Genomic DNA, 18,531 nt, shown 5'->3' on the forward strand with positions numbered 1-18,531 from the left:
GGGAACACAGTGGCTTTGCCTCCTCTAGAAATGCCGTGGCTGCCTGCCTTTTGTTGGAGCTGTGGAAGGTGTGTCAGCATTTCTGGTCCAGATTTGGGAGAGGAGACTGGGAAACCAGGTCTCTTTTTCCTGTACCCTTCTGCTGTTGTGATGAGGCCAACGTAGCCTTCCCAAGGCTTACTTGCCAAAGCAATACCAAATACACAGGAGCTCTGCTTATAATCCCCCCTGCTGAGAGGTTTTCCTTGGGAGTTTTGCTTTAAGCTCTCAGCTAATCCAAACAATCACTTATTTTGGAGAGAAACTACCAGTCTTCTTTTGACAGTTCGATGATTGCTCAGTCTTTCGTGGTTTTTCCTCCTCAAGGTAGAGGCCAAGCTCCGTATTACAAAAGAAAGTCTTTCCGAACTTATAGGAAAACCAGTTGGATTTTCATAGGGTTATTAATAGCTTCGAATCCCATTTTGGACTAAGAATAGTAAGTCACAGTCAAGAACAACAGCCATCAAGGAGAATCATAGCTGATGGCATATGGTGCATGTGGATGGGCAGGCAATTACTGCTGAAACTTGCCTAATTTACAGCTATTAACATTTACATAAAAATTCATTTAAAAACTACCCAATGAGGTTACACATAGCACCATTAGAACATAATTAACTGGGAACAAAGCGTTAGAAAGTGTTCTGGGAGTGGAAGCCCCCTTGCTTGCCCATTGTGCCTTTGGGCCAAATGTAACACCAGCCTGAGAAAAGAATCGTCATCATGAAAATATTTTCTTTCCTTCCAAGTCAGGAAACAGACTCACAATGGAGTCTACTTCTCCATTCTGGATTTTGAGATGTGCAGGAAACAACCAGCCATTACCAGCTGAAGTTTTCCTGCTGATAAACGAACCCTTAGGCCACAGTGACCTGTCTTGTTAATGAGTTAATGAAGAATCTGGTCTTTGCATTGACCCTATCCTTAAAAGCTTTCTGTGGAGCTAAAACAACATTCTTCTCATTTATGAGTTAACTCTTTCTTACTTAGCAAATGAGAAACAGAAAGGGAGAAAAGAACCTTTGAGGCAGAGAAACGGAGAGTCTACTGAGGGGCCTTTTTTTTTTCAGTTTTCTCTTTCTTTTTTATTTGAACATTACCTTCACTTTCAGACAGAAATTTCATTCCAAAAAACATTTTCTCTTACTTTAGAACCTGAGTAAAACTGGTCTTGTATTTATGTTGCCTTTTACCCCAAGGCAATGACATTTTTTTGAAGGATTTTCCCCACCCATTACTCTGACCAGAAACTACTTTCAATTGAACAACATAAGTATTTGAGTTTTATGTAAATATTTAAATGTAGAGAAAAGAAAATAAATTTTTACTTCTGTAAGTAAATGTTATTAACCTAGCATTTATTAAAGGAGGCAGATTCTCTCTTCAGCTTACTAGAAAAAGAGCAGTCCCCTTTAAATTAGGTTATCTTTGAGAACCGGAAATTATTTCTTCTCAAATTATTTTTTCGTTTAGTGATTGATTGCTGGTGATGATCCATGAGTTGAAGGAGGCCCCCGGGTTGTTGTACATACCTCTGTTACAGGGTTATTTCTCAGCTTTGCAATTCTGATAGAAATGCAATTTTTATCAGTCAGTGAGATTCCAGTGAGCTGATTCATGGTAGCCATACTCATAAGGCTGGTATTAACATTTGCTTTCAAAAACCAAAATGCTTATTTATTAACTTATCATTATTTCATTAACCAGAAGAGTCTGTTCTATTGAGGCATCCCAAAAGCAATACCTGGAAAATCATAAAAAAGTGACAGAGTCTTTGTTTATTTGGCAAGTAAAGAAAAGAAAATGAATCTATTATCTTAAACATATCTTTTCTGCATGCCATTTGGAGACTTCTAATGAACCTTTATCTTCTGCTCTAAGGCATGTATCTATCTATACAGGTACTTGGTATTAGTGGCTTATATTTAAAACACTGTCTACCTGGTCAGTGCTCAATGTCCACTGCTAAGACACCTCAAGATGGTAAATCGAACACATGCCGGTACACATGTGCCCCAAATCCCTAAATATATCAGAAATATATATGTATTTAACAATACATGTTAAAATACAATATGTATTGTTAAATACATATATATTTCTGGAATAAAGGAGTATACTGGGTAGTCTAGGAATTTGAGGAATTCCTGAAGGAGAAAAGGCAGATAGAATCACATTAAAGGTAGAGATCAGAGTCCAAAAGCCCTACCTACATGTCCCTCCACTCTCCCGTAATTACTAGACATGGCTGTGGTGAATAGACGGAGCATTTACACGCTGGGGATCTAAAAACTTCACAAGCACGTAAAACTAAGAGTTGCCAAACATCAGAGGAAAACCAGTGTCATAAAAGAGAGGCTCCGAGCTCAAGAAATTGAAAGCTAACATCGGAAGATCCAAGTGAATAGGACATAAAGAAGGAGACTTTAAGGGAAGTGTACTTATACCCCGAAAAGATAAAAAAAAGAATATCGCATTCATGAAACAAGAACAGACTTATGGGAAAGAATGAATTTCATTTCCTAGATCTTGGAAATGAAACATTATTGTTTGGCTAGAACCTTATTAAAGGGGCTGCACGGCATAATGAATACAATTAAAGGGAATTAATGAGCAGGAGAAAAAGATGAAAGAATTTTCCGAGAATATAAAATAATAGAAAGGGTGACAGAAAAGTGAATACAATAAAAGGAATCATTTCAGAAATTCCCAGGTTCATCTTGTATGAGTTCTGGAAGAAGAAAAGAGAGAAAATGGAGGAGGTAACAAATACCCAAAGAAATAAGGGAAGAAAATTTCTTAAACAGAAGAAAAGCAAGAATCCTTAGAGTGAAAGGGCCCACCATGGAGTGCCCACCATGAATTTATCAATTTAAGAAGACTCACGTTTTACACATATAATGAAGTCTCAGAACACTAAGGGGAAGGAAAAATTCTAAAAGCTTCCAGAGAGAGAAATCAGTCCAGCCTATAAAGAAGCAAGAATCATGTTGGCATCAGTGGCAACACCGGATGCAAGAAAATGAAGGGACATATTTACAGTTCTGAAAGAAAATAATGTAGAACCTAAGAGTCTAGGGAAGCTATCCCTCAGGTTGTAAAGGCAAATGAAGACCTTTTTCAGGTCTGCAAGAACTCAGTTTCTCACTCATAATCCCTCTTTTATAAAATTACCAGAGGAATGAGGGATGTTGTTCAGAAAAATATAAAAGGAAACAACTGAAGAATTGAATGGAGAGACATGGACTCAGAAAATGTGTTAAGTCGGTAATGTGGACCTTGAGCAACTGCATGCACCTGACAGCAGTGACATCTGTAGACACAGGCAAAGAGGTCTTCAGTAATGGTGTGATCTGACATCCATCATGGTTGTCACCAAAAGTCCAAGCCTCCAGATTATGCTCATCTTTCAGGTGCTCATCCCACCCTGCTCCTCCCTGTCCTCGTATCTGCATGCGCTTTGGGACCCAGTGATTTCCCTTCAGTTTTGTAGTAGTGAAAAATTTTTTTCTTCCTTGCTAGGTTCTTTGTCTGGTCTAATAATTAAATTCACTCAAGACAGATTAACCAGAGAAAAACAAATTTAATTTCATATGTACGGGAACCTCCTAAAAAATATGAGACTAAAAGAAGTGACCAAAACAAGTAGCTTTTATATGTTTTAGAAAGGCAATAAATTTGTGAAGAGTTAAGAAGACAGGTTTGGGCTTGTTGAAGAAAAAACAGCCTTCTGAGCCCTAATTTTTTAAATCTGTTGGTATAGGGATACCCTCTTCCCTTCTGGTATAGGGAGAATACCTTTCACATGGGAGATTTATCTCTTGTTTTTAGGGGGCAAAGGAGGGTGTGTCCTTGCACTGGCTGTTTCTCAAGTACTTTTAATTCAAAATAGTCACTATGCCAAAGTAGCACGTTTTGGGGTGACACATTCTGAACCCCTACAATTTCAGCTTCCTTAATGAACGATTCCTTTGCCTTTCACCTTTACTGAAACTTGGCTCAGTGGTCCTCTGGAAGCAGTGTTTCCCCCGAAGCAACCTCAAGCGGAAGCTGTTTTTCCTTTTATATTTGACGTTCTCCAAGACCTAGAGATGAAAAAAATGTCTTCCTTGTGCCCCATCACCATTTTCAAATCCTCTTTCCTCTCCTTCCTGGATTTGCCAGTGAAGTTAGTGGAAGAACTAAAGGATTTGAGCCAGGAAGGGTAAGAGGAAGTGACCAGAGAGTAGAACCTTTGAAATAAAGGCTGTATTGGTTTTGTCGGATACCAAAAATGCCCATATGAACAGGTGGCCAAGGTGGGCTGAAGAAAAAGTTACTTGAGAAAGTTAAGAAATTGAGAGGCCAAATTTGGATCATTTATGGATATTGACACCTGACAGTGAGGAAGGACAGGAACAAAGTGGACTGAAGTCATCAGTCAGTGACAGAGGCGTGACTTGGAGAAGTTAGAGGTGCTGACAGTAGGGAGGGACAATGGGCAGCAAAGCCTGACGGCCTGTGCTTCGAAGTAGGGCAGTTTGGGGCTAGTAAAAGCAAGTTTAGAAGCAGCGCCCCACCACCCTTCCACACTTACACCTGCGGATCCGGCCTTCGCTCCATGCTGGTCCAGGCCCACCAGTGCGCTGCATGCTGTGCCCCGCGGTGACTGCTCCTTCCTGCCCTACACTCCTGCACCATCATCTTCTCCCTTTCAGCTAACTGGGCATTCCCATCAGCAAACTCTTCTTAGCATCATCCACCTTCGTGGGGAAGTCTCTTAACTAAGACACAGCATCCTTCGAAGACTGTTGAAAAGAACGTTGATACAGTCATAAAAATAAACTTCTGCATAACAAATTACCATAAACAAAGACAAATAACAAACTAGGAGAAAGCTATTGCAACTCAAATCCAAACAGGTTGCAAATTTCCCTAATAAGAGCCTCTGCAAATCAAGGAACCTATTAAACCCGGCCCAGTTTTTAAAGCTCACCAGAGAGGAAATACAAATGGCTCTTATACATTGGAAGCTGAGTTTTGCTAATACAATGAGAAACAAAAATTTAAATGACAAGGAGATACTGGTTTTCACCAGATTGGCAGAGTCCAAAGTTTGGTGACAGTGCTTTGACAATTGTGTATGTCGCTGTGTTTGTAGTGGCAAAAGATTGCCATTAACAGGCCATCAGTAGTGGCTGCCTGATAAATTATGGTTCTTATATGCAATAAAACAACATGCAGCTTGGAAAGAAAGAGGATGTGCTTTATGTAATGATAGGTAATGATCTCTGAAATACATAAGTAATGAAGCAAGGAGCAGAATAGTATAGGGAGTATACAACCATTTACGTTAAATGGAAGAGAATATATACACATATACACTGTTTAGATATGCATGAAATAGCTCTAGCAGGAAGAAACGTTTTAAAAATCTGATTTGCAGTGCTTTATTTCCAGATTCAGATAGAAACTATATGGAGATTTGTCACTGGTGCTCAGGTAGGAAATTAGCTTCTTTCTACCTACGGTGCTAGGAAATTAGCTACTGAAGAGGGCAGTCTGTGAACTGTGAATGACCACATATGCAGAGAACATCTCTGTAGACAAAGAAGGAACTGGTAACAGTAGTTGCCTCAGAGAAGAATAACTGGTGGATGGGGAACTGGTAGGACATTATTTTTAACTGGGCCCATTTTTGATCATTGAATTTTGACCATATGCCTAAACTAAATAAAGGTTTAAACCCCATCTTCTACTTCCCTTTACCACTCAAGAGCGAAGAGTCAGTGGCAAGACTTCTGGCAAATTAATACTTCATGTTCTGATAGCTCAACCGTTTAATTGTAAATTAAAGGGATGGGGGCAGGTTACAACACTAATAAGGTGGTGAAGTGAACACACAGTAGATGTTTGGCTCTAGAAGGATCACTGAATTAGTTGAGTTCATGGACTGTATCCACTGGGAGACTAATTTTAGGGGCCCCTGAGCCTTTCTCCAGCCTCCATATCAGTTGACCAGCTGAATAGGCTGTTTCCCTCGCCTCTGGCTTTTCAGTTTGGTAGGATTTAGATTGTCTTGGAGTGTTCCACCTTTGTTTCTTTTTCAGCTTTGTTTTGACAGTTTTTAACATGAATAGTAGAAGGTAGGGCCAGAGACTTCTTGTACCTTACATGACCTTTCTCCCTCCTCCCTCCTTTGTTGTGATGGAGACCCGTTTCTCTGCCCACTGCACCTCTTGCAGCTGATGGCTTCTGCTCTGCAGCACAGGCTAGATCTGCTGGCTGGCAGCCTCTTTCTGCGCCTGAATCCAGGGAAGTGCAGATAGTTCTCTAGAGCATTTCAGGCTGGCAGGATTGTCTGGATGGTTGGGATTTCTGCAATGGTTTATTCTTGTTATCTGCTTTCCTGTTCCTTTTCACCTGTTTCTATTGTTTTAAAGCATTTTTAAATTAATTACAGGAGGGGGGAAAAAAGCAAACCTTTCAATAGCTGTAGTGGGTCAGGTGGCAAGTCGTGGATGGGGGAAGGGGAGTGCAGTGATGGTTGGCCTTTCCCGATGATCATGAGTAGCTAGTGTTGCAATACCTCTGCTCCGCAGAGAATCTTGTAGCGCATTAATGATTAATAATGTTCCCAGCCTCTCAGAGTTAAATTGGTCTCTCCGTGTCTCAGTCCCTAAAGTAGAAAATGTGAAGGAGTGATTTATCCAGGGCAGGGGCTGCCCACACAGCAGATGAATTGGGAGTGCAACCCAGAAGTTGTACCATCTTAGTGTCTCGCACTGACCACCATAACTTCCTTCCTTATTTTTTAATCAGCTTGTGGGGAGAGCGAAAGAAGGAAAAGGCTGTTTTAATAACCAGAATGCGCTATGGAAACTTTAAAGACTTCCTTTTATTGCCTTTTTTACTTCCCTTCCCTTATTTAAAACAAAAACAAAAACTTTCTGGTTTGATGTCAATCTCGGTCCATTTCAGGACTTCTCTCCCTAATTCTCATTTGACAGAGGCATGTCACTTAGCCATTTCTGTTATTTGCTTTGGCTCTGCAGCACCCCATATATCTGAAAGGGCAGCCATCGAAGATTTTTGTCTTTCCAAAATTTAGCTTGCTCCTAGATAATGAAATGACTGTGGTGGCTCTGCATTCACTAAAATATACAATTGGCTTCTTAAAAGCAAATCGTTTTTTTAAAAAAATACTGATTGACTCGTTTCTTTAAGTCTGTAACATTACTACTTTTGTCCCTTTTACATGAAACCAATAGCCATGCAGATTCCCCTCCTTCTGCCCATGAAAAGATAACATTAAGTGAATAGGCAAGCCACAGAATGAAAGAAAAGATTTGTAAACTATAACACACACACACACACACACACACAGAGAGAGAGAGAGAGAGAGAACTGATAATGATAAGACAAATCACAGACTGCATTTGGCCACCACTGGAAGGCCACAAGTTGGAGGCATGACCATCAGTGCTTGGTGCCCCTACACGGTAGGTAGAGCAGTACCTGAAGGAAGAAGCGGCCCATCCTGAATAGCCATGGAGTAAGTCCCATGGCCCCTTGAAGTAGCCCTGGTGAATAAGGCCCACTGTGTTTTGTTTCTAACTTTTAATAATTGGAATTTGCTTCATTTTGTCTTCACAAGGGCCAGCTTGTCTGCCTGAGACAGCCTTCAGAATAATAACAAAATTGTGCTGCTTGGACTCAGTGTACTTGGAGATGGACAGTGATGCTTAATGGTTAAATGAAGGGTATTCTCATCTTGTGAGTGTTATGAACAGTTCTGTGTTCTTCATATTCTAGTTAACAGCATTCAAAACCAACTGAGAAATAAATACAATTCTGAAAAACCTTTTATATTAAGTGCTGGAAGAATGTTCTAGCTTTCATCATTTCAGCAATGCATTCACTGGGGAACAGATCATTTCCCAGCTTTTCCAGTGAATAGATAGCAATAAGCTGAGTGATTTTGCTTAATGAGGAATTCAGAACCAAGTAGAAGGCAAAATCACCCCCATCCTGGCCTCACCTCTATCCTAAATCTATATGTCCGTCATCGTTTTTGAAAACTAGCCTCATGACTCTTCGGGAACTTGGCCAGCTGCCCAAACTGCGTTCACAGCCTTGCCCAAATGTTTGGACAGCCTGTTCGGTTTCTCTTTAAACCATAAGGTTTGGATAATTATTTACGTGGTAATGTGCTTCAATAAGAAACATCAGGAATTTTATCTAAAACTGGCCCTTGAATCATAGTGTACCCGCTAAGTGCAGATTGCGGGGCCCTGCTCTCAGCACTTCTGATTCAGGAGGTCAGAGGTGGGAGTTTGCATTTATAAAAAGCACAGGGGACTCTTGGACAACACTGAGAAACACTCAAAAATGTAACAGGAGTTTGAGGAAGAAGCGGAAAGAGGACTTTGCTCTGGTGGTTTGTCAGGCACGGTTGGGGGCTGTCGCTTCCTAAGAACAGTGATGCTTGCTTTTTCTTTGTACACCTGGTGTCAGCTTGGTTGCTAGGACGTAGTAGGACTGTAAGACATTTTGAATAAGTAAATATATTAAAACAAATGAACACACAGAACACTATCAACTATAAGTTAGTTCAGGTACTTCCGTGTTATGGGAAGGATTGTACATGTAGAAAATCTTTATTAGGAGTAAACAGTAAGAAAACTGTTAAGTGACAACAGCAGCAGAGGTCAAAGGGGACACATTTCAAAATTAAGAAGCCCAAGAGCCTAATATGATGGCTCCTCAGAAAAATCCCTTTCTCTTCTTTGTCTTCTGGAAGGAACGTTCAGATTTATTAACCAGATTGATTATCAAGTGGAAGTCATACACAGCTTGGATGGTCAGAATGCCCTAGGCAGTCTCCAGTCCCGGGTCCCGCTTTCCAGAGCTGACCACATTCAACTCTTAATTCTGGTACTTTTTTGTCCATATTTTAAATTGATGCCTTTAGTTTTAAAATGATTCTCAGTTTATCAATTTTAGACATTAACTTTTTGTTAATTCTGGTAGTTAAGAAGGAGCAGTTCCTGTTTCGGAAGAGGAGGAATTAGCATCTCGAACTTCCCCTGCCCCTCAGCGTCGCAGCTCTCCTGCGTCCTCCTGATTTAACGGCATCATCATCGCTGTCAGCGTTTTTCACTGCTGAGCCAGGGTGTAGACTAGCCTTGTATTTCCTTTCACATGTACCTGTGTGTATTTCTTTGCTTGGTTTTCTATGTCCCGATCACAGTTTTTTTTAACAAACTCTCCAACATGGCTGTAAAATCCCTCTCAATACTGTTCTTGACTATGTCACATAATCTGTCATTTCCATCCCCACCTTATCCTTTCGGAGCCCTTCATCCTCCCGCTCACATCAGGGCTCTCTCTCAGTTATCTTGGCTTTCTGCGCAGCCATTGCTCTGGGCCTGCCTTTTATCCCTCTTCGTGTAGCTCCCCAATTTCTTGGATCCCTCGTCTTTCTCTTTCTAGATGTAGTCCCTCATTTTGATGTAACTCATCCTCCAGTAACATCCTGAGGAAACAGTTTATGGGAGATAAGTTTTTTGAAACTTTGCATGTCTGAAATTAACTATGTTCTACCTTCACATTTTATTAATGGTTTTGTTGGATATAACATTATAGGTGGAAAATAATTTTCCTTCAGAATTGTGAGGACATTGCTCCACGGTAGGGCATCTACAAAGCTGAACCATCTGGAAGTCTTGAATCCTTGTATGTGACTTTATCCCCGTTCCCTCTGGGAAGGTTTTGGGATCTTCTTTTACCCCTGAGATCCTCACCAGGCATTAAGAGCCCCAGCAATGAGAAGCACCAGTTCCTTTTTGCATCTTTTTTCTAGCTGATCTTCATCATCTTATCCCTTCCACTGTGCACACCAGCTCAGATTCCCACTGAACAAGAGAAAGTGTCTGCAGAGTTCTCTTATCTTGACGTGGCTAGTTGTGACAGCTGGAGGGAGTGTTCATCTTCCCCACAGCTCAGTTTGCTGCCTGTAGCAAACATGAATAATTCTTCCTGGCAGATTCTGACAAGAAGTTGTTTTGTTGGCTGAGTACTGAGTTAACTAATTGTTCCAATTACATCCATCCAGTGTTGGTTTTAGCTACAAGGTTGGACTCAGGCATTGCTTCTGGCTCATAACATGGTAGTGTATGTGACTTTAAACTAGTCTCCCCCCAACAAAGCAAACAAACAAAAGCAGCCCAGCTGTGACGTAGCTGATAGCAAGGGAAAAGCTCATTCACCACACAGCTAAGCTTTTTGGTAGGTCTCCTGACCTGGTTGTTCAGAGCTTCGTTTCCACATAAAATGAATCCAAATCCAAATATCACTTTCATTGTTTTTTGTTTTTGTTTTTGTTTTTGTTTTTTACAAATTCTGTTATCATGGACAAAAATTAAAAAGTGGTCCAGCATTTCCCCTTAATTCTGTCCCTCATTTATGTTTCAATTAAGCTACCTTAGCCCTTGTTCCCCAGATCAGGGTTTATGACAAGATTGTTGAACATTCTCTAGGCTCTCATGGGGTGGTGCCAAGGCCAGCCTAGGACAAATTCCAGGCTACTAACAGCCATTCAGGGAGGTCTGCCATCTGTTGCAATGAACAAATGCTTTTTCTGTGCCTGCTCTGCAGTACTTAGTTCTCCAGTTTAAAAACAAACAAACAAACAAACAAACAAACAAAAAACCTATCTGAGGATGGGCAGCAGCTACTTGAGTAGGTATTGTTATTGAAACCTATTTTTATTTATTTAATTGAAGAAATGATTTCAGTTCCCTCGCTTCCCCTTCTCTCTACCATCTGGTAACCACTAGTCCATTGTCCATGTCCATGAGTCTCTGTCCTGTTTATAATCTGTTTTTAATGTATGAAGTTGATATGTTTGCCTAATCATACATTCTTTTAACAAATTTTTATTGAATGCCTACCATGTGCCAGGTACCGTGCCAGGTGCTTGGGTTATTCCAGTGAACAAAACAGATATTGGTTGCAGTCTTTGTGGAGTTTCCATTCCAGCAGGGAGGTAGATGATAAAGTTAAGTAAATTATGTGGTGAGTTAGAAATGTCAAGTGTTATGGAGAAGAGAAAATCTGAGTAGGGCAGGGGGATATGGAGTTTGGGGCGTGAGGGTAAAAGTTACAGTATTGAATAGGATGGTCAAGGTACGCCTGAGAAATTGAGATTTGAGCAAAGACTTGTGGGAGGTGAGGGAGTTAACTAAGCTGCTATCTGGGAAGGGAGTATTTTGGGCAGAGAGAATGGCTTGAAGCAAAACCTGAAAGATGGGCATGTGCCTGAGGTAGATGAATGGGGGGGTAGTGTAGGAAAGGAAGTCTGAGAGGTTAGGTTAGTCCCAGGCCACATGGTGTTGCCCTCTGCTGCAATGTGGAAAGGTGCTGCAGGTGAAGTCTGCGAGCATCCCAGAGACAATGTCCACTGGGCAGTGTCGTAGGTAAGGCTGGACTTAGGGAGAGGAGTCTGGGCTGAAGATAAGACATTTGGGGGTCAGAGCATATAACTGGTATTTAAGCCTTGGGACTGGATGACATCACTCAGAAGGTGAGTTTAGATGGAGAAAAGGAATCCAAGAATTGCATGGTGGAAAACTCCCCGATGCCTTCAACTGTCAGACTGATCCAAACCGTGGGCCAGTCCACAGGCAGGGGGACTGTTCTAGAATAGAGATCAACTTTTCTTCGTTTGAAATTTTTCAATAGGAAAAGTTTGTAGGGGAAAAAAGAAGTCAAAATTTAAAATATACTTTACTGCCAAAGATAAATTAGCCTCAGAAAAAAGATAGAACCAGGCAACTCCTAAAGTTTCAGATCTGCTCATTTTTCTCCAGTAGCAGCAGGATTTTAATCTCATTCTAGATTTTAGAGAGCATCTTTTCAAGGACGGATGAGGATTAAGAGTGGGGACACCAGGGAGTGCTGATTACCTACTGTGTGCCAGGCATTATGCTACATGCTTTCACGTACATTGCAGACATTATTACCTTTGACGAGACTTCTCTCTCCCCTGGCAAATTCTTTGTCATCCTTCAAATTTCGGACATCTCTCCCCTCTCAGCAGCTTTCCCCAACTCACACTCTTATGCTCCTGCTGACTTGGCTGAGTCGCCATTTTCTTATAATTACTTGTTTGCCTAACTGCTGCTTGAGCGAATGAATTAAATGAGAGTGAGAAATCTGTGCCTTTAGCTCCAGTGGCCAGCAAAAAGTCTGGCACACTGAAAGCACTCAATAAATAAGGGCTGAGCTGATGAATATCTCATGTAATCATCACCCTTCAGGGTGGTTATTATTATCCTCATTTTACTAATTGGTTACTTGAGGCTCAGAGAAATTAACTCACCCAGAGTTTAAAAAAAAATAGATTAAATGGCAGGGGTAGGTTTCTGCACTGCTTGCAAAGCCACTGTACCCCACTGCTTTAAAAATATGTCTCCAAAATAGTATTGGTGGTATGTGAGACTTAGCTATACAAGCACTGCTCAGATACTCCAGTATTCTTGTCCGAAGTCTAGATTTCTGATTTTCCTGGCCCTCGTGAAATTCATATGTGAACATCAACGTAGAGGACAAATTGAAAGTTTAAATATGTTTCCTGTAGGAGCCATTAGGGATACCGAGAGATACGTTGCTTCTCTTGACTTTAAGTAGTCTTAAATTTGTGATTTAAAAGTATTAGCTGAGAGAATGGGCAAATCTATAGAGACAGAAAATAGATTAGTGGTTTCCTAAAGCTGAGGGGATACGGATGACTGCTAATCGGTATGAGAGGTTTTTTTAAAAATAAATTTATTTAAATTAGTTTCAAGTATACAGTACATTGGTTAGAAGAGGAGGTGACAAAATGTTCTAATATTATATTTTGGTAATGGCTGCACAACTGAATATACTAAAAACCATTGACTTGGCATACTTGAAATGAGTGACCTCTTTAGTATGTTAAGTATATCTCAGTAAAGCTGTTTTAAAAAGTATTAGCTAAGAATAGGAAATGATTGGTCATCAGATTTTTCCAGCATTCTTTCAGAATAAAGTAAATTGAGTAGCTTATATATATTTGGGTTATTGTCTCATTATGTTCACTCTTAGAGGAAAACTCTAACTCAGTATAGCTGGGTAGTTTGGGGAGGCAGGTGGTTTTGGTCTTTATATGTGTGTGCCCTTTCAATTTTAGCTGAGTCATTCAGATGAGGCCATCAGTGTCCCCTAGCTCTGAGCCTCCTTCCTTCTGGGCAGCGATAATGGTGAATGTGCTCAGGCAGTTTTGCCAAATTACCAGCTGAGCCTCACAGTGATGGGAAGAGCATCATGAAGCCACTGGCACCTCTAGAGAGGGTCACAGACTCGCAGCCTGCTCTGCTGGCTTCGGGGCAAGGAGCCTCGCTCTCCCAGCAGAGAGAGTGATGCCTAGGTTCCCAGAGCAAATGGTTAATAGCATACAAGGATGAATCAAGGAACTCAGTAATCTGCCCTTTGTGTTTGTGTCTTCAGTTGAGTGCATTTGTTTTGTTTTAATTCCCATAAACCACCTATGCGTGGCAGGGTTGGCTAGCTTTGTTTCAGCAGATCTTCGTCTCCCAGGGCTCCTTTTTCAAAACTGTGACTCCTTCGTTTCCCAGGGCTCCTTTTTCAAAACTGTGACCATGACCCACAGTCATATATTTACATTGTGACCCATCATGGGTCATGGTTTTAAAGGCAGATGATCTGAGGGGATCCTAGAGTGCAGAGAAACTGGATTCATTCACATTCAGCCATCCCTCTGCAGTGGGATTGGGTAACAGGAACCTTGTAGAATAATCTACATTTCTGAGTGAAAAAGCTGCTTTAGCAACCCTGGCTAGCAGATTAAGGAAAGAGACTCAATTTACCATTTTCTCTTGCCTTAGAGATGGAGGGTGGGAATTCTCTTTGGTGGTCAGTGATGCAATGGGTAAAAATCTTCCATTTATGAAAGAGAAGCTATGTTGTGGTTATACAGCTTGCTCAGCTGCGGATACATCTATGAAAACCATTTCCTGTGTGAAGTCGAAAGAAAGTTTTCTGCTTTCCCTACCAAACTACGTGGGAACAGATCCTTCTCTTTGGTAAAATCCATTGCATTGCCTTAGCAAAGTGACATCGTGGACTCAGGTTAAAACCACTCCCTTCTTTTGATCACCTCTGCAGATAATTGCTCCCAGGGCTCTTTAAATCCTGGATTGAGGGGCGCTGTGATGGGAACGGGCTGACGCTGATGATGGTGTGCCCTGGCTCTCTGAGGAGAAGTGCGAGCTGCCCCGTGGAGGGGGGCAGGTTGGGGTCTGAGCCTCAGTGAGTTGCCCATTGAGTTGGCAGGATTATGGCTTCTAAGAGGCCGGAGAAGATACCCTGGCAACTAAATGAGCAAGCGATGTAGCAGATGCCACTGTAAGAGGATTTGGAGTCAGGCCCCAGCAGGAGCGCCAAGTGCTAAAAATGACCTTTCTTACCACGTCAGCCTCGTTTATGAAAGGACCACAGAACACACTCCCCTCCACACAGAACTCTGAGGTGTCAGGAATCACAACTGTGTCCAAGGTCCATATCCTCCTCATTTGGAATTTAGCATTTAGTAGCAGTGAGAAATTTGGGAAGGAAGGGAAGTAATTTTGCAAAATGTATTCTGGCCAGCTCATATGAGTTTCATTTAAAGTCATATGGTTATTGTGCTTACCCATTTCTAGAAAGGAGCACAGGCATGACTAGTTCTCAGTGAGGTCTCTGTGATGTCAGATTAGAGGAATAGTTCTGGTCTGGCTAAAGACACCCCCACATCCTGAAACTTTAACCTGATCTCAACCTGGCGGTGCCCAAGAATTTAAAGTTAAGTTTATGTTGACGTCCTCAGATTGTTTTCATGAGAAGATAGAGACCTGCCTGGGAGAAAAAGGAAGCTGAACATCAAAGGAAGCGCAGAATGACGTTTGAGAAAGCATGCCAACTCCCTAATCAGCAGTTCGCCAAACAACCCGTAATGGAGGCCCATTTATCTTTCTGCCCTGTGCTTTGCTTCTCACGTTAGCTAGTTTGAGAGAGGTGCTGTTTGCTCAAGTGCGTTTTCCTGATGGGAGTGATCAGGGTGAGTATGGCTCCTGCCCTCAGCCCAAGCAGGTAGGCCGCAGACCCGCCCAGACCAGCCTGGCTTAGCACTGTCACAGGAGAAAGCCAACAAAGCTCACTGTTAGAGAGGTCATTGATTTGTTAGCTGCCACATCCTGATTCTGCCTCGTCTCTTCTTTGCCTCTGTGGCTGGGACTGTTTGGGAGCCCATATGGAACCAGTATCTGGAAAACAAGCTGTGCCCTCCTCAATTGAGCTCCCAGGGTTCTGCATAAAGAAAAATGTCATTATGGGCTTTGTTAGAAGCTGTATTTAATAATTCCTTTAAAATTCTGTCTCAGACATGTAAATGGCCTGTTGGTCAATAAATTATTCTCCCCAGCTGTGCGTGATCCTACAAATTAAAGCAACAGCAGTTTGTAACTCAGGGGGAAGCGTTCCCCTCCCCAGGCATAATCCTCGTTGCCAATAAACTGGATATTTCCTCTTTGGAGAGCCCCCAGGCCCCTTCACTCCCCAACTGCTAGAAAATGGAGGCCCTTCCCTGGTTTGCCATGACCCCCCTCCCCCACTATGGGAAAGATACAAGGAAGGAAATTGCTGGAACAGAGGCAGAAAGGGATGTGGCATTATCTCTTTCCCAGGGAATGAGATGAAACCACATGAGAGTGGAACAAAAGAGAAGAGAAATTCAGAAATATCATTTCCTAGAGGTCTGATGGGCGGACCAGAAGGGTTTTCTTTGCCACTGACCTCCATGTCACTTAACCCTTACGCATACCAGGCTCCCAGGCCTTTGAGAAGAGTACTCAGGTCTCTAGGTGAATGTTTCCTGTGGGCCAGAAACCTCTGTTCTCGCCATTGGCCTGTCCAATCCTGGACTCTGCTGATGATCCATAACCCTTGTCCCCTTTTCTAGTTAGTGCTCTTTCACTTTTTAGAGATTTTCTTATAGCCAAAGCTTTATGATCCCTTTGAGATTTTCACTGTGTCCTTGGACATGGCCAGGGTATGATAGAGTGAGGCACCAGAAATGAGCAGTCAAAACTTCCTGAGAGTATTTTATCCTCCATATTACACATTACTTAGAAATTAATTACAAAGGGGAGAATGTACCTTTACATATGAGAGCTAGGGCCATCACCACCTTACCCAAGCGACCACAGTTAGCATCTTCAATCCTGGACTGACCTAACACTCTGTGCCCGTCACTATATGATGGTGCAGTAAGGAGTACTCAGCCTCATCTATGTGACATACTTAGCATAGGAAACAGACCCTAAACCAGCAATAGTATATAGGAAAACCAACCTGGACTCAAAAATCGAGAATTCCATCAATGACCAAAAATCAAACAAAACAATAGGTAGGAAACCATGCTAGATTTAAAGATAAAGGAGATCAAGGAAATTTCAATAAAGCAGGAAAGTTTCCTAGACACGTTATGAAGATGTAGAGCAGCTGAAATCAAATCAGACACACTTAAGTGTAATTCATTCTTGGATTGGCATAAGAGCAATAAAATTTAGTAACAAATCATTTTCTATTTGCAGGAAAACTGAAGCTGCTGTTATTTGCCAGCTTTCATTTCACCTTTTGCTGCTAGATGCCACTTTTTTTCTTTTTTTTTTTTTTGGCACTGTATCAACATCAATAATAGATTTAAGAGTACTGACAATTTCGCAAGCCACAAAATGTTTAAGATCATTTGGAACTTCTTGCGTTGCCTCTGGTTTTCCACTTTCCTGAGCCCGATGTCCCATAGAATGCTCAGCGCAGGTTGGGAAGTAAATAGAATTTAAACTCTCTCCCTCATGTACCACTGGCTTCCAGTCCATTTCCTTGAGTGGTCTGGTCTTAGGCTTTGGGGAGATTACTTAGAGATTTACACAGGTGGGGAATGAACTTGGCCCAGAGATTGGGGCTTTACTTTTCATTCTTAGGGATTTTAGCCAAATCCAAAGAAGATCTGAAAGAAAACAGTGGTTCCAAACAGGCAGTTCTCACTGAAGAATTAGCATCATAAACTTTCTTCCTATTCCTCAGGGAAGTGCCATGCCAGTTCTAGACCTGTGTCTGGCTCTGGAAAATAATCCATGTATGAGCTACCAAGAAGTCCGGCCTTGTAAGCAAATGACAGATACTGAGGAAACTGCATATATCTGCCAAAGAATCTTTGTTTCAAATAAATTGCATTTTAATGATTATGCAAATTATGAGATGGAAGGCATAGACTTGAGCCAGGTTCTGTGTGTTGAAGTTCTAAGTGAAGGTCAGTAGTGCTTCCGAGCGTATATGTTGACCCTGTCCTTGCTGGTGTAATGTTGGAGCTACCTTGACTGGCCTGTCAGCTCAAGTATAGTGTTATGAGAAAAAATTGTTTTGAATAAGTCCATTGTCAGGTCACGGGGATTTAGTTGGTTAAACATGTAGTGATCACGTACCCTGGCAAGGCTTTGTGCTGCACTGTGGATGAGTCAGGGGTGAGTAAGACTGGGCCCTGTGGACAGTGAGCTCCAGGACAACAAGGGAAATAAAATGCACCCCCTCCCCCCAAAAATCTGCAGTCGTAGAAATTGGAGGCTGGAAGGCATCTCAAAAGATTATCCCCATCTCTGCCATCAATCAGCAAGATGGAGAAGCAGGCTGGGTGTCAAAAGCACTGAGTTCTAGTCCCCCATTGTGAACTGAAGCAGGTTTCTTACCCTTCTTGGGTTTTAGTTAACTCATTTCTAAAATAAAGAGGTTGGATTAAACAGCCTCTAAGCTGCTCCCTCTTTGTGCCTTCATAGTATATGCTTACGATTTGTCTATGATGAGCTCCTCTATTAGATTTTCTCCTTGAAGCCAAAGATTATGTCTTCTATATTTTTTTTTTGCCTCGAGTTCCAAGCACAATGTCTGGTATACAGTAATTTCTCAGTAATCTCTGTTGGATGAATACAATGAATGAATGGCTCTACATGTATTCCCAAACCTAAAATTCTGGTCTGTGGGACAGCGGTTGCCCGAGGCTGATTTCGAAGATCATGGGGAAAGATGTTCCCATTTTCCCTTCACAACCAGTTGTTATGTCCTGCCATCCTTTCTATTTCCACTTAATAAGTTATCTTCCCAGCTCCTTTCCAGTACCTCTTATAAATAACAGCAGGATTCAAGCACCTCACTCAGGGTGGCCAGATAGAGCGGTGTTCTTGCTACAAAACTAATCAAATGGATTGGGTGAGTCTGAGTCAAATCAAATCTGTTGGGTGAATCCGAGTCCAGGCTCTTGGGGCTGGAGCGGAGAAAACGCGTTAATGTAATATCTTTGTGAAGGACTCAACAGCATGGAGTTTGTCATTTAGTTGCAATCAGTTTTGTTAAACTTAACATTTCTGTAGCTAA

The 18,531-nt window shown here is 41.7% G+C and overlaps 1 protein-coding gene and 1 long non-coding RNA gene across 4 annotated transcripts in view; one reads left to right on the top strand and one right to left on the bottom strand.

Moving 5' to 3' along the window:
- The window catches only part of CFDP1 (craniofacial development protein 1), a 99,092-nt gene that overhangs the window by 66,449 nt on the left and 14,112 nt on the right, over nt 1–18,531 (top strand). The window lies entirely within an intron of this gene.
- LOC120617363 (uncharacterized) lies at nt 2,942–17,604 on the bottom strand. Its single transcript, XR_005656896.1, has 3 exons — nt 16,821–17,604; nt 4,619–4,829; nt 2,942–4,127 (listed from the first exon to the last, which is right to left on the bottom strand). It is a non-coding gene; the product is annotated as an uncharacterized LOC120617363 (long non-coding RNA).

The sequence above is a fragment of the Pteropus medius genome, unplaced genomic scaffold, assembly GCF_902729225.1.
Source record: "Pteropus medius unplaced genomic scaffold, Ma_sr-lr_union100, whole genome shotgun sequence".
Lineage (NCBI taxonomy): Eukaryota > Metazoa > Chordata > Mammalia > Chiroptera > Pteropodidae > Pteropus > Pteropus medius.